This window comes from Salmo salar, chromosome ssa26 (genome assembly GCF_905237065.1).
Source record: "Salmo salar chromosome ssa26, Ssal_v3.1, whole genome shotgun sequence".
Classification (NCBI taxonomy): domain Eukaryota; kingdom Metazoa; phylum Chordata; class Actinopteri; order Salmoniformes; family Salmonidae; genus Salmo; species Salmo salar.
Genome location: NC_059467.1, coordinates 26,894,919 through 26,909,587, shown reverse-complemented (window position 1 = coordinate 26,909,587; position 14,669 = coordinate 26,894,919). Strand labels below are relative to the sequence as shown.

Below are 14,669 nucleotides of genomic sequence, written 5' to 3'. Positions count from 1 at the left end.
CTAAAACCCCAAACAGCAAGCCATGCATGTGAAAGAAGCACGGTGGCTAGGAAAAACTCCCTGGGAAAAACTCCCTAGAAAGGCGAAAAACCTAGGAAGAAACCTAGAGAGGAACCAGGCTATGAGGGGTGGCCAGTCCTCTTCTGGCTGTGCCGGGTGGATTTTATAACAGAACATGGTCAAGATGTTAAAATGTTCATAAATGACCAGCATGGTCAAATAATAATAATCATAGTAGTTGTCGATGGTGCAACAAGCACGTCTGCTCAAGAAAGCACATATACATGCCCGTCTGAAGTTTGCCAATGAACATCTGAATGATTCAGAGGACAACTGGGTGAAAGTGTTGTGGTCAGATGAGACCAAAATGGAGCTCTTTGGCATCAACTCTACTCGCCGTGTTCAGAAAGAGGAATGCTGCGTATGACCCCAAGAACACCATCCCCACCGTCAAACATGGAGGTGGAAACATTATGCTTTGGGGTTGTTTTTCTGCTAAGGGGACAGGACAACTTCACCACATCAAAGGGACAATGGACGGGGCCATGTACCGTCAAATCTTGGGTGAGAACCTCCTTCCCTTAGCCAGGGCATTGAAAATGGGTCGTGGATGGGTATTCCAGCATGACAATGACCCAAAACACACGGCCAAGGCAACAAAGGAGTGGCTCAAGAAGAAGCACATTAAGGTCCTGGAGTGGCCTAGCCAGTCTCCAGACCTTAATCCCATAGAAAATCTGTGGAGGGAGCTGAAGGTTCGAGTTGCCCAACGTCAGCCTCGAAACCTTAATGACTTGGAGAAGATCTGCAAAGAGGAGTGGGACAAAATCCCTCCTGAGATGTGTGCAGTATGGAAAAAAATTTAAACGTATGAAATGTATTCACTGTTGTAAGTCGCTCTGGATAAGAGCGTCGACTAAATTACTAAAATGTAAAAATGTAAAAAAATGTGTAAACCTGGTGGCCAACTACAAGAAACGTCTGACCTCTGTGATTGCCAAAAAGGGTTTTGCCACCAAGTACTAAGTCATGTTTTGCAGAGGGGTCAAATACTTATTTCCCTCATTAAAATGCGAATCATTTTATAACATTTTTCACATGCGTTTTTCTGGATTTTTTTGTTGTTATTCTGTCTTTCACTGTTCAAATAAACCTACCATTAAAATGATAGACTGATCATTTCTTTGTCAGTGGGCAAATGTACAAAATCAGCAGGGGATCAAATACTTTTTCCCCTCACTGTATCTAGACTTATAGTTGTACAGTAGCCAGGTTTTCATGACTGGATAGATAGCATGATGAATGCCGTGTTCTCTGTGCTCTCTGTTTGTCTCCTGTCTGATTGTGCCTAGTATTGTTGACATACCACTCCATTGTTTGGCTAGTCTGTTCACATTCCTGGCCTAGTTTCCAGCCCAGGATTCTAGGCTATGGACGTGAAAGTAAACAGCAGATTAAGCAGTTAATTCCACGATTTTCTTGCCCAGGTACCCCCTCCCAGGCAAACCAGCGACCCAAGGACGCACATCATATGTTAGCAAAAAAATAAAAAATATCATGTCTTGCCTTATCATCAGGTGAATGACAATTGTCCCCCACAATGAAATTGGGGAGGGGACTGTGGATCTGTCTCCGTCCATTTGTACGTTAGTCACACGATATCTCAGACAGCACTGGGCCGATTTTGACTAAACTTGGGTGAATGATGTGTCTTGCCATAGAGATCCGGAATTTACAAAATTACATTGATTGGCCAAAGGTGGGAGCTATAGTAATTAACTGAATTGTTAGTCACGCCGCAATATCTCTATTGGCCCAAGGGGGGCACTGCATCATTTATCTGGGACGACTTGTTAACTGTTGCCTTGTTGCAAGAAGTAATCAACATTTTAAAATGAATAAATTTGGAACATCGTTTTTCATCATTTGTCTGCGCAAGAGTGAAGGTTTCATTGAGTTGTGAGATTGTACTTTTGCAGATATAACACACAGTGGCTTTTAAACACCCACAAATGCTTGTCAAACAAGTGTTAATTGATCACTTTTTTGGCTATTAGGAGCCCTGCCTAATACAGTATTCAGAGCAAACAAGGAATACCAGCCATAACAGTAACTTACATAGTGATGTTTAGGCCTAGTGTTTTGTGGTGAATTAGATCAGCTACTAATGTTCACATCATATTTTCAGTGGTTTTTTTTTAACATAGCTGTGGGGGGCTTCCTCACTGAGAAAACCTACTGGACAAATACTAAAAGAGCAAATTTTCCATGATTTTTGAGGAAATCATGATATGGACTCTCTTTGGCATGAACGTTTCTCAGTCATGGGTGGCATACACTGGGATATGGGGGAGGGGAGTGGGTGGGGTATATGCAAATTGAACATTAACATATACAGTGAGGGAAAAAAGTATTTGATCCCCTGCTGATTTTGTACGTTTGACCACTGACAAAGAAATTATCAGTCTATAATTTTAATGGTAGGTTTATTTGAACAATGAGAGACAGAATATCAATAACAAAAATCCAGAGAAACGCATGTCAAAAATGTTATAAATTGATTTGCATTTTAATGAGGGAAATAAGTATTTGACCCCCTCTCAATCAGAAAGATTTCTGGCTCCCAGGTGTCTTTTATACAGGTAACGAGCAGAGATTAGGAGCACACTCTTAAAGGGAGTGCTCCTAATCTCAGCTTGTTACCTGTATAAAAGACACCTGTTCACAGAAGCAATCAATCAATCAGATTCCAAACTCTCCACCATGGCCAAGACCAAAGAGCTCTCCAAGGATGTCAGGTACAAGATTGTAGACCTACACAAGGCTGGAATGGGCTACAAGACCATCGCCAAGCAGCTTGGTGAGAAGGTGACAACAGTTGGTGCGATTATTCGCAAATGGAAGAAACACAAAAGAACTGTCAATCTCCCTCGGCCTGGGGCTCCATGCAAGATCTCACCTCATGGAGTTGCAATGATCATGAGAACTGTGAGGAATCAGCCCAGAACTACACGGGAGGATCTTGTCAATGATCTCAAGGCAGCTGGGACCATAGTCACAAAGAAAACAATTGGTAACACACTACGCCGTGAAGGACTGAAATCCTGCAGCGCCCGCAAAGTCCCCCTGCAAATCAAATCAAATTTATTTATATAGCCCTTTGTACATCAGCTGATATCTCAAAGTGCTGTTCCGAAACCCAGCCTAAAACCCCAAACAGCAAGCAATGCATGTGAAAGAAGCACGGTGGCTAGGAAAAACTCCCTGGGAAAAACTCCCTAGAAAGGCGAAAAACCTAGGAAGAAACCTAGAGAGGAACCAGGCTATGAGGGGTGGCCAGTCCTCTTCTGGCTGTGCCGGGTGGATTTTATAACAGAACATGGTCAAGATGTTAAAATGTTCATAAATGACCAGCATGGTCAAATAATAATAATCATAGTAGTTGTCGATGGTGCAACAAGCACGTCTGCTCAAGAAAGCACATATACATGCCCGTCTGAAGTTTGCCAATGAACATCTGAATGATTCAGAGGACAACTGGGTGAAAGTGTTGTGGTCAGATGAGACCAAAATGGAGCTCTTTGGCATCAACTCTACTCGCCGTGTTCAGAGGAATGCTGCGTATGACCCCAAGAACACCATCCCCACCGTCAAACATGGAGGTGGAAACATTATGCTTTGGGGTTGTTTTTCTGCTAAGGGGACAGGACAACTTCACCACATCAAAGGGACAATGGACGGGGCCATGTACCGTCAAATCTTGGGTGAGAACCTCCTTCCCTTAGCCAGGGCATTGAAAATGGGTCGTGGATGGGTATTCCAGCATGACAATGACCCAAAACACACGGCCAAGGCAACAAAGGAGTGGCTCAAGAAGAAGCACATTAAGGTCCTGGAGTGGCCTAGCCAGTCTCCAGACCTTAATCCCATAGAAAATCTGTGGAGGGAGCTGAAGGTTCGAGTTGCCCAACGTCAGCCTCGAAACCTTAATGACTTGGAGAAGATCTGCAAAGAGGAGTGGGACAAAATCCCTCCTGAGATGTGTGCAGTATGGAAAAAAATTTAAACGTATGAAATGTATTCACTGTTGTAAGTCGCTCTGGATAAGAGCGTCGACTAAATTACTAAAATGTAAAAATGTAAAAAAATGTGTAAACCTGGTGGCCAACTACAAGAAACGTCTGACCTCTGTGATTGCCAAAAAGGGTTTTGCCACCAAGTACTAAGTCATGTTTTGCAGAGGGGTCAAATACTTATTTCCCTCATTAAAATGCGAATCATTTTATAACATTTTTCACATGCGTTTTTCTGGATTTTTTGTTGTTATTCTGTCTTTCACTGTTCAAATAAACCTACCATTAAAATGATAGACTGATCATTTCTTTGTCAGTGGGCAAATGTACAAAATCAGCAGGGGATCAAATACTTTTTCCCCTCACTGTATCTAGACTTATAGTTGTACAGTAGCCAGGTTTTCATGACTGGATAGATAGCATGATGAATGCCGTGTTCTCTGTGCTCTCTGTTTGTCTCCTGTCTGATTGTGCCTAGTATTGTTGACATACCACTCCATTGTTTGGCTAGTCTGTTCACATTCCTGGCCTAGTTTCCAGCCCAGGATTCTAGGCTATGGACGTGAAAGTAAACAGCAGATTAAGCAGTTAATTCCACGATTTTCTTGCCCAGGTACCCCCTCCCAGGCAAACCAGCGACCCAAGGACGCACATCATATGTTAGCAAAAAAATAAAAAATATCATGTCTTGCCTTATCATCAGGTGAATGACAATTGTCCCCCACAATGAAATTGGGGAGGGGACTGTGGATCTGTCTCCGTCCATTTGTACGTTAGTCACACGATATCTCAGACAGCACTGGGCCGATTTTGACTAAACTTGGGTGAATGATGTGTCTTGCCATAGAGATCCGGAATTTACAAAATTACATTGATTGGCCAAAGGTGAGAGCTATAGTAATTAACTGAATTGTTAGTCACGCGCAATATCTCTATTGGCCCAAGGGGGGCACTGCATCATTTATCTGGGACGACTTGTTAACTGTTGCCTTGTTGCAAGAAGTAATCAACATTTTAAAATGAATAGATTTGGAACATCGTTTTTCATCATTTGTCTGCGCAAGAGTGAAGGTTTCATTGAGTTGTGAGATTGTACTTTTGCAGATATAACACACAGTGGCTTTTAAACACCCACAAATGCTTGTCAAACAAGTGTTAATTGATCACTTTTTTGGCTATTAGGAGCCCTGCATAATACAGTATTCAGAGCAAACAAGGAATACCAGCCATAACAGTACATAGTGATGTTTAGGCCTAGTGTTTTGTGGTGAATTAGATCAGCTACTAATGTTCACATCATATTTTCAGTGTTTTTTCTTTAACATAGCTGTGGGGGGCTTCCTCACTGAGAAAACCTACTGGACAAATACTAAAAGAGCAAATTTTCCATGATTTTTTGAGGAAATCATGATATGGACTCTCTTTGGCATGAACGTTTCTCAGTCATGGGTGGCATACACTGGGATATGGGGGAGGGGAGTGGGTGGGGTATATGCAAATTGAACATTAACATATACAGTGAGGGAAAAAAGTATTTGATCCCCTGCTGATTTTGTACGTTTGACCACTGACAAAGAAATTATCAGTCTATAATTTTAATGGTAGGTTTATTTGAACAATGAGAGACAGAATATCAATAACAAAAATCCAGAGAAACGCATGTCAAAAATGTTATAAATTGATTTGCATTTTAATGAGGGAAATAAGTATTTGACCCCCTCTCAATCAGAAAGATTTCTGGCTCCCAGGTGTCTTTTATACAGGTAACGAGCAGAGATTAGGAGCACACTCTTAAAGGGAGTGCTCCTAATCTCAGCTTGTTACCTGTATAAAAGACACCTGTTCACAGAAGCAATCAATCAATCAGATTCCAAACTCTCCACCATGGCCAAGACCAAAGAGCTCTCCAAGGATGTCAGGTACAAGATTGTAGACCTACACAAGGCTGGAATGGGCTACAAGACCATCGCCAAGCAGCTTGGTGAGAAGGTGACAACAGTTGGTGCGATTATTCGCAAATGGAAGAAACACAAAAGAACTGTCAATCTCCCTCGGCCTGGGGCTCCATGCAAGATCTCACCTCATGGAGTTGCAATGATCATGAGAACTGTGAGGAATCAGCCCAGAACTACACGGGAGGATCTTGTCAATGATCTCAAGGCAGCTGGGACCATAGTCACAAAGAAAACAATTGGTAACACACTACGCCGTGAAGGACTGAAATCCTGCAGCGCCCGCAAAGTCCCCCTGCAAATCAAATCAAATTTATTTATATAGCCCTTTGTACATCAGCTGATATCTCAAAGTGCTGTTCCGAAACCCAGCCTAAAACCCCAAACAGCAAGCAATGCATGTGAAAGAAGCACGGTGGCTAGGAAAAACTCCCTGGGAAAAACTCCCTAGAAAGGCGAAAAACCTAGGAAGAAACCTAGAGAGGAACCAGGCTATGAGGGGTGGCCAGTCCTCTTCTGGCTGTGCCGGGTGGATATTATAACAGAACATGGTCAAGATGTTAAAATGTTCATAAATGACCAGCATGGTCAAATAATAATAATCATAGTAGTTGTCGATGGTGCAACAAGCACGTCTGCTCAAGAAAGCACATATACATGCCCGTCTGAAGTTTGCCAATGAACATCTGAATGATTCAGAGGACAACTGGGTGAAAGTGTTGTGGTCAGATGAGACCAAAATGGAGCTCTTTGGCATCAACTCTACTCGCCGTGTTCAGAGGAATGCTGCGTATGACCCCAAGAACACCATCCCCACCGTCAAACATGGAGGTGGAAACATTATGCTTTGGGGTTGTTTTTCTGCTAAGGGGACAGGACAACTTCACCACATCAAAGGGACAATGGACGGGGCCATGTACCGTCAAATCTTGGGTGAGAACCTCCTTCCCTTAGCCAGGGCATTGAAAATGGGTCGTGGATGGGTATTCCAGCATGACAATGACCCAAAACACACGGCCAAGGCAACAAAGGAGTGGCTCAAGAAGAAGCACATTAAGGTCCTGGAGTGGCCTAGCCAGTCTCCAGACCTTAATCCCATAGAAAATCTGTGGAGGGAGCTGAAGGTTCGAGTTGCCCAACGTCAGCCTCGAAACCTTAATGACTTGGAGAAGATCTGCAAAGAGGAGTGGGACAAAATCCCTCCTGAGATGTGTGCAGTATGGAAAAAAATTTAAACGTATGAAATGTATTCACTGTTGTAAGTCGCTCTGGATAAGAGCGTCGACTAAATTACTAAAATGTAAAAATGTAAAAAATGTGTAAACCTGGTGGCCAACTACAAGAAACGTCTGACCTCTGTGATTGCCAAAAAGGGTTTTGCCACCAAGTACTAAGTCATGTTTTGCAGAGGGGTCAAATACTTATTTCCCTCATTAAAATGCGAATCATTTTATAACATTTTTCACATGCGTTTTTCTGGATTTTTTTGTTGTTATTCTGTCTTTCACTGTTCAAATAAACCTACCATTAAAATGATAGACTGATCATTTCTTTGTCAGTGGGCAAATGTACAAAATCAGCAGGGGATCAAATACTTTTTCCCCTCACTGTATCTAGACTTATAGTTGTACAGTAGCCAGGTTTTCATGACTGGATAGATAGCATGATGAATGCCGTGTTCTCTGTGCTCTCTGTTTGTCTCCTGTCTGATTGTGCCTAGTATTGTTGACATACCAGTCCATTGTTTGGCTAGTCTGTTCACATTCCTGGCCTAGTTTCCAGCCCAGGATTCTAGGCTATGGACGTGAAAGTAAACAGCAGATTAAGCAGTTAATTCCACGATTTTCTTGCCCAGGTACCCCCTCCCAGGCAAACCAGCGACCCAAGGACGCACATCATATGTTAGCAAAAAAATAAAAAATATCATGTCTTGCCTTATCATCAGGTGAATGACAATTGTCCCCCACAATGAAATTGGGGAGGGGACTGTGGATCTGTCTCCGTCCATTTGTACGTTAGTCACACGATATCTCAGACAGCACTGGGCCGATTTTGACTAAACTTGGGTGAATGATGTGTCTTGCCATAGAGATCCGGAATTTACAAAATTACATTGATTGGCCAAAGGTGGGAGCTATAGTAATTAACTGAATTGTTAGTCACGCGCAATATCTCTATTGGCCCAAGGGGGGCACTGCATCATTTATCTGGGACGACTTGTTAACTGTTGCCTTGTTGCAAGAAGTAATCAACATTTTAAAATGAATAGATTTGGAACATCGTTTTTCATCATTTGTCTGCGCAAGAGTGAAGGTTTCATTGAGTTGTGAGATTGTACTTTTGCAGATATAACACACAGTGGCTTTTAAACACCCACAAATGCTTGTCAAACAAGTGTTAATTGATCACTTTTTTGGCTTTTAGGAGCCCTGCCTAATACAGTATTCAGAGCAAACAAGGAATACCAGCCATAACAGTAACTTACATAGTGATGTTTAGGCCTAGTGTTTTGTGGTGAATTAGATCAGCTACTAATGTTCACATCATATTTTCAGTGGTTTTTTTTTAACATAGCTGTGGGGGGCTTCCTCACTGAGAAAACCTACTGGACAAATACTAAAAGAGCAAATTTTCCGTGATTTTTTTAGGAAATCATGATATGGACTCTCTTTGGCATGAACGTTTCTCAGTCATGGGTGGCATACACTGGGATATGGGGGAGGGGAGTGGGTGGGGTATATGCAAATTGAACATTAACATATACAGTGAGGGAAAAAAGTATTTGATCCCCTGCTGATTTTGTACGTTTGACCACTGACAAAGAAATTATCAGTCTATAATTTTAATGGTAGGTTTATTTGAACAATGAGAGACAGAATATCAATAACAAAAATCCAGAGAAACGCATGTCAAAAATGTTATAAATTGATTTGCATTTTAATGAGGGAAATAAGTATTTGACCCCCTCTCAATCAGAAAGATTTCTGGCTCCCAGGTGTCTTTTATACAGGTAACGAGCAGAGATTAGGAGCACACTCTTAAAGGGAGTGCTCCTAATCTCAGCTTGTTACCTGTATAAAAGACACCTGTTCACAGAAGCAATCAATCAATCAGATTCCAAACTCTCCACCATGGCCAAGACCAAAGAGCTCTCCAAGGATGTCAGGTACAAGATTGTAGACCTACACAAGGCTGGAATGGGCTACAAGACCATCGCCAAGCAGCTTGGTGAGAAGGTGACAACAGTTGGTGCGATTATTCGCAAATGGAAGAAACACAAAAGAACTGTCAATCTCCCTCGGCCTGGGGCTCCATGCAAGATCTCACCTCATGGAGTTGCAATGATCATGAGAACTGTGAGGAATCAGCCCAGAACTACACGGGAGGATCTTGTCAATGATCTCAAGGCAGCTGGGACCATAGTCACAAAGAAAACAATTGGTAACACACTACGCCGTGAAGGACTGAAATCCTGCAGCGCCCGCAAAGTCCCCCTGCAAATCAAATCAAATTTATTTATATAGCCCTTTGTACATCAGCTGATATCTCAAAGTGCTGTTCCGAAACCCAGCCTAAAACCCCAAACAGCAAGCAATGCATGTGAAAGAAGCACGGTGGCTAGGAAAAACTCCCTGGGAAAAACTCCCTAGAAAGGCGAAAAACCTAGGAAGAAACCTAGAGAGGAACCAGGCTATGAGGGGTGGCCAGTCCTCTTCTGGCTGTGCCGGGTGGATTTTATAACAGAACATGGTCAAGATGTTAAAATGTTCATAAATGACCAGCATGGTCAAATAATAATAATCATAGTAGTTGTCGATGGTGCAACAAGCACGTCTGCTCAAGAAAGCACATATACATGCCCGTCTGAAGTTTGCCAATGAACATCTGAATGATTCAGAGGACAACTGGGTGAAAGTGTTGTGGTCAGATGAGACCAAAATGGAGCTCTTTGGCATCAACTCTACTCGCCGTGTTCAGAGGAAGAGGAATGCTGCGTATGACCCCAAGAACACCATCCCCACCGTCAAACATGGAGGTGGAAACATTATGCTTTGGGGTTGTTTTTCTGCTAAGGGGACAGGACAACTTCACCACATCAAAGGGACAATGGACGGGGCCATGTACCGTCAAATCTTGGGTGAGAACCTCCTTCCCTTAGCCAGGGCATTGAAAATGGGTCGTGGATGGGTATTCCAGCATGACAATGACCCAAAACACACGGCCAAGGCAACAAAGGAGTGGCTCAAGAAGAAGCACATTAAGGTCCTGGAGTGGCCTAGCCAGTCTCCAGACCTTAATCCCATAGAAAATCTGTGGAGGGAGCTGAAGGTTCGAGTTGCCCAACGTCAGCCTCGAAACCTTAATGACTTGGAGAAGATCTGCAAAGAGGAGTGGGACAAAATCCCTCCTGAGATGTGTGCAGTATGGAAAAAAATTTAAACGTATGAAATGTATTCACTGTTGTAAGTCGCTCTGGATAAGAGCGTCGACTAAATTACTAAAATGTAAAAATGTAAATAAATGTGCAAACCTGGTGGCCAACTACAAGAAACGTCTGACCTCTGTGATTGCCAAAAAGGGTTTTGCCACCAAGTACTAAGTCATGTTTTGCAGAGGGGTCAAATACTTATTTCCCTCATTAAAATGCGAATCATTTTATAACATTTTTGACATGCGTTTTTCTGGATTTTTTTGTTGTTATTCTGTCTTTCACTGTTCAAATAAACCTACCATTAAAATGATAGACTGATCATTTCTTTGTCAGTGGGCAAATGTACAAAATCAGCAGGGGATCAAATACTTTTTCCCCTCACTGTATCTAGACTTATAGTTGTACAGTAGCCAGGTTTTCATGACTGGATAGATAGCATGATGAATGCCGTGTTCTCTGTGCTCTCTGTTTGTCTCCTGTCTGATTGTGCCTAGTATTGTTGACATACCACTCCATTGTTTGGCTAGTCTAATTGTTCACATTCCTGGCCTAGTTTCCAGCCCAGGATTCTAGGCTATGGACGTGAAAGTAAACAGCAGATTAAGCAGTTAATTCCACGATTTTCTTGCCCAGGTACCCCCTCCCAGGCAAACCAGCGACCCAAGGACGCACATCATATGTTAGCAAAAAAATAAAAAATATCATGTCTTGCCTTATCATCAGGTGAATGACAATTGTCCCCCACAATGAAATTGGGGAGGGGACTGTGGATCTGTCTCCGTCCATTTGTACGTTAGTCACACGATATCTCAGACAGCACTGGGCCGATTTTGACTAAACTTGGGTGAATGATGTGTCTTGCCATAGAGATCCGGAATTTACAAAATTACATTGATTGGCCAAAGGTGGGAGCTATAGTAATTAACTGAATTGTTAGTCACGCGCAATATCTCTATTGGCCCAAGGGGGGCACTGCATCATTTATCTGGGACGACTTGTTAACTGTTGCCTTGTTGCAAGAAGTAATCAACATTTTAAAATGAATAGATTTGGAACATCGTTTTTCATAATTTTTACCTCCCCACATTATAATTGGAAGAGGAAGCGTAATCTCTAACATAGCCTATTAGCTAGAAAGGTAATGGAAAACACATGTTTGCTAATCAATCAATCAATCAACAAGCAATCAATCAACTTAAGTTAATGAAATGAGAAACTAACAAAAGGCTAAAAAGAAATGCAGTCAATAAACAAAAACAGTTAACAATCAAACAGGTAACAATCATCAGGTTCTCAAACTTTTTATAATCAAATCAAAGCGAACTTTAATTGTTATTTTTTTGCCATCATTGTAAGCCTGCCACACACACACTAAAATATACATTTATTAAACATAAAAATGTGTGTGAGTTTTTGTCACAACCCAGCTCGTAGGAAGTGACAAAGAGCTCTTATAGAACCAGGGCACAAATATTAATATAATAATAATCAATAATTTTGCTCTTTATTTAGCCATCTTACATATTAAACCTTATTTGTTCATCAGAAATTGTGAATAACTCACCACAGGTTAATGAGAAGGCTGTGCTTGAAAGGATGCACATAACTCTGCAATGTTGGGTTGTATTGGAGAGTGTCTCAGTTTTAAATCATTTCCCACACACAGTCTGCCTGTATTTAGTTTTCATGCTGGTGAGGGCCGAGAATCCACTCTCACATAGGTACATGGTTGCATAGGACATTAGTGTCTTAACAGCGCAATTTGCCATGGCAAGAAACTTTCTTGCCATGGCAAGAAATCTGGCAGTGGCTTCTGATTAAATACCATTTTCAAAGAACCGCTTGTTGCAATTTAGATGAGGGTCTCTTGTTCAGATATCGGTAAGTGGACTGGAGGCAGGGCATGAAAGGGATAATGAATCCAGTTGTTTGTGTCATCCGTTTCGGGAAAGTATCTGCGTAATTGCGCACCCAACTCACTCAGGTGCTTTGCTATATCACATTTGACATTGTTCGTAAGCTTGAGTTAATTTGCACCCAAAAAATCATACAATGCTGGAAAGATCTGTGTGTTGTCCTTGTTAATCCAGACAGACAAGAGCGCCAACTTCTTAATTATAGCCTCAATTTTGTCCCGCGCATTGAATATAGTTGCGGAGAGTCCCTGTAATCCTAGATTCAGATCATTCAGGCGAGAAAAAACATCACCCAGATAGGCCAGTCGTGTGAGAAACTCGTCATCATGCAAGCGGTCAGACAAGTGAAAATTATGGTCAGTAAAGAAAACTTTAAGGTCGTCTCTCAATTCAAAAAAACATGTCAATACTTTGCCCCTTGATAACAAGTGCCCTTCTGTATGTTGTAAAATCGTTACATGGTCGCTGCCCATATCATTGCATAGTGTAGAAAATATACAAGAGCTCAGGGGCCTTGCTTTAACAAAGGTAACCATTTTCACTGTTGTGTCCAAAACGTCTTTCAAGCTGTCAGGCATTCCTTTGGCAGCAAGAGCCTCTCGGTGGATGCTGCAGTGTACCCAAGTGACGTCGGGAGCAACTCCTTGTACGCGTGTTACCACTCCACTATGTCTCCCTGTCATGACCTTTGCGCCAGCAGTACAGATACCAACATATCTTGACCACCAAAGTACATTTGATGTCACAAAGCTGTCCAGTCATTTAAAAATTGCCTCTCCAGTTGTCCTGGTTTACAGTGGTTTACAGAAGAGGATGACTTCCTAAATATACCCCCCATAAACGTAACGGACATATACCAGGAGCTGTGCCAGGCCCGCCACGTCTGTTGACTCACCCAGCTATAACACATAGAATTCACTGGCTTGTATGCAAAGCAGTAATTGTTTCAAAACATCTCCTGCCATGTCACTGATGCGTCATGAAATGGTGTTGTTTGATGAAGATATTGTCTGTATAGTTTTCTTGGCCTTTTCCCCCAGCATTGTCCCAGCCAAATCCGCGGCAGCAGGAACAATTAAGTCCTACACAATAGTATGGGGCTTGCCTGTCCTAACCACTCGGTAGCTCACCATATACAGTTGAAGTCGGAAGTTTACATTCACCTGAGCAAAATACATTTAAACTCTGTTTTTTTCACAATTCCTGACATTTAATCCAAGTAAAAATTCCCTGTCTCAGGTCAGTTAGGATCACCACTTTATTTTAAGAATGTGAAATGTCAGAATAATAGTAGAGAAAATGATTTATTTCAGCTTTTATTTCTTTCATCACATTCCCAGTGGGTCAGAAGTTTACATACACTCAATTAGTATTTGGTAGCATTGCCTTTAAATTGTTTAACTTGGGTCAAACATTTCGGGTAGCTTTCCACAAGCTTCCCACAATAGGTTTGGTGAATTCTGGCCCATTCCTCGTGACAGAGCTGGTGTAACTGAGTCAGGTTTGTAGGCCTCCTTGCTCGCACACACTTTTTCAATTCTGCCCACAAATTTTCTATAGGATTGAGGTCAGGGCTTTGTGATGGCCACTCCAATACCTTGACTTTGTTGTCCTTAAGCCATTTTGCCACAACTTTGGAAGTATGCTTGGGGTCATTGTCTATTTAGAAGACTCATTTGCGACCAAGCTTTAACTTCCTGACTGATGTCTTGAGATGTTACTTCAATATATCCACATAATTTTCCTGCCTCATGATGCCATCTATTTTGTGAAATGCACCAGTCCCTCCTGCAGCAAAGCACCCCAACAACATGATGCTGCCACCCCCGTAGGCTCTGCAACCTGCACAGCCTACCCACACTGTATCTGTGTGCTGTTGGATAGAGCGCACATGTCAAGACCAGAGTAGACACATTTGCTATTTAACGCAAAGAGTTGAAAATCGATGGAAACACATTGAACATCAGATTTTTATTCCGTACATGAAAACTTAAGCGAAAAAGTACATTTTGTCTGCACTACATCATCAAGGATTGATTTTGATCAGTTTGGTGGAAACACACAACTGGTGGGAAAATGTGCATATTTTATTTATGCAGATTTTAGAATATTCACATGAAAATCTGTCACCAATTGGATGGAAACCTAGGTAGTGATTCTTCAGCTTTGTTCAGTTGTCACTAAATTCCAGCTAAAATGATCAGAATAAAATGGTCAAGCAGACACATAATGAATCAATCACATTACTCAGTACTCAGGAAAGAGGACTTCTTTTCCACAGCATCATCAATAATCT

The 14,669-nt window shown here is 41.9% G+C and overlaps 1 protein-coding gene and 3 non-coding genes across 7 annotated transcripts in view; 1 reads left to right on the top strand and 3 right to left on the bottom strand.

Annotated features, from left to right (window-relative positions):
- The window catches only part of dennd5a (DENN/MADD domain containing 5A), a 93,387-nt gene that overhangs the window by 46,135 nt on the left and 32,583 nt on the right, over positions 1–14,669 (top strand). The gene's annotated exons all lie outside the window — the stretch shown is intronic.
- Positions 2,213–2,267, bottom strand: LOC123730842 (U7 small nuclear RNA). The gene has a single exon (XR_006762295.1). It is a non-coding gene; the product is annotated as a U7 small nuclear RNA (small nuclear RNA).
- LOC123730841 (U7 small nuclear RNA) lies at positions 5,406–5,460 on the bottom strand. Its single transcript, XR_006762294.1, has one exon. It is a non-coding gene; the product is annotated as a U7 small nuclear RNA (small nuclear RNA).
- On the bottom strand, positions 8,605–8,659 carry LOC123730870 (U7 small nuclear RNA). The gene has a single exon (XR_006762321.1). It is a non-coding gene; the product is annotated as a U7 small nuclear RNA (small nuclear RNA).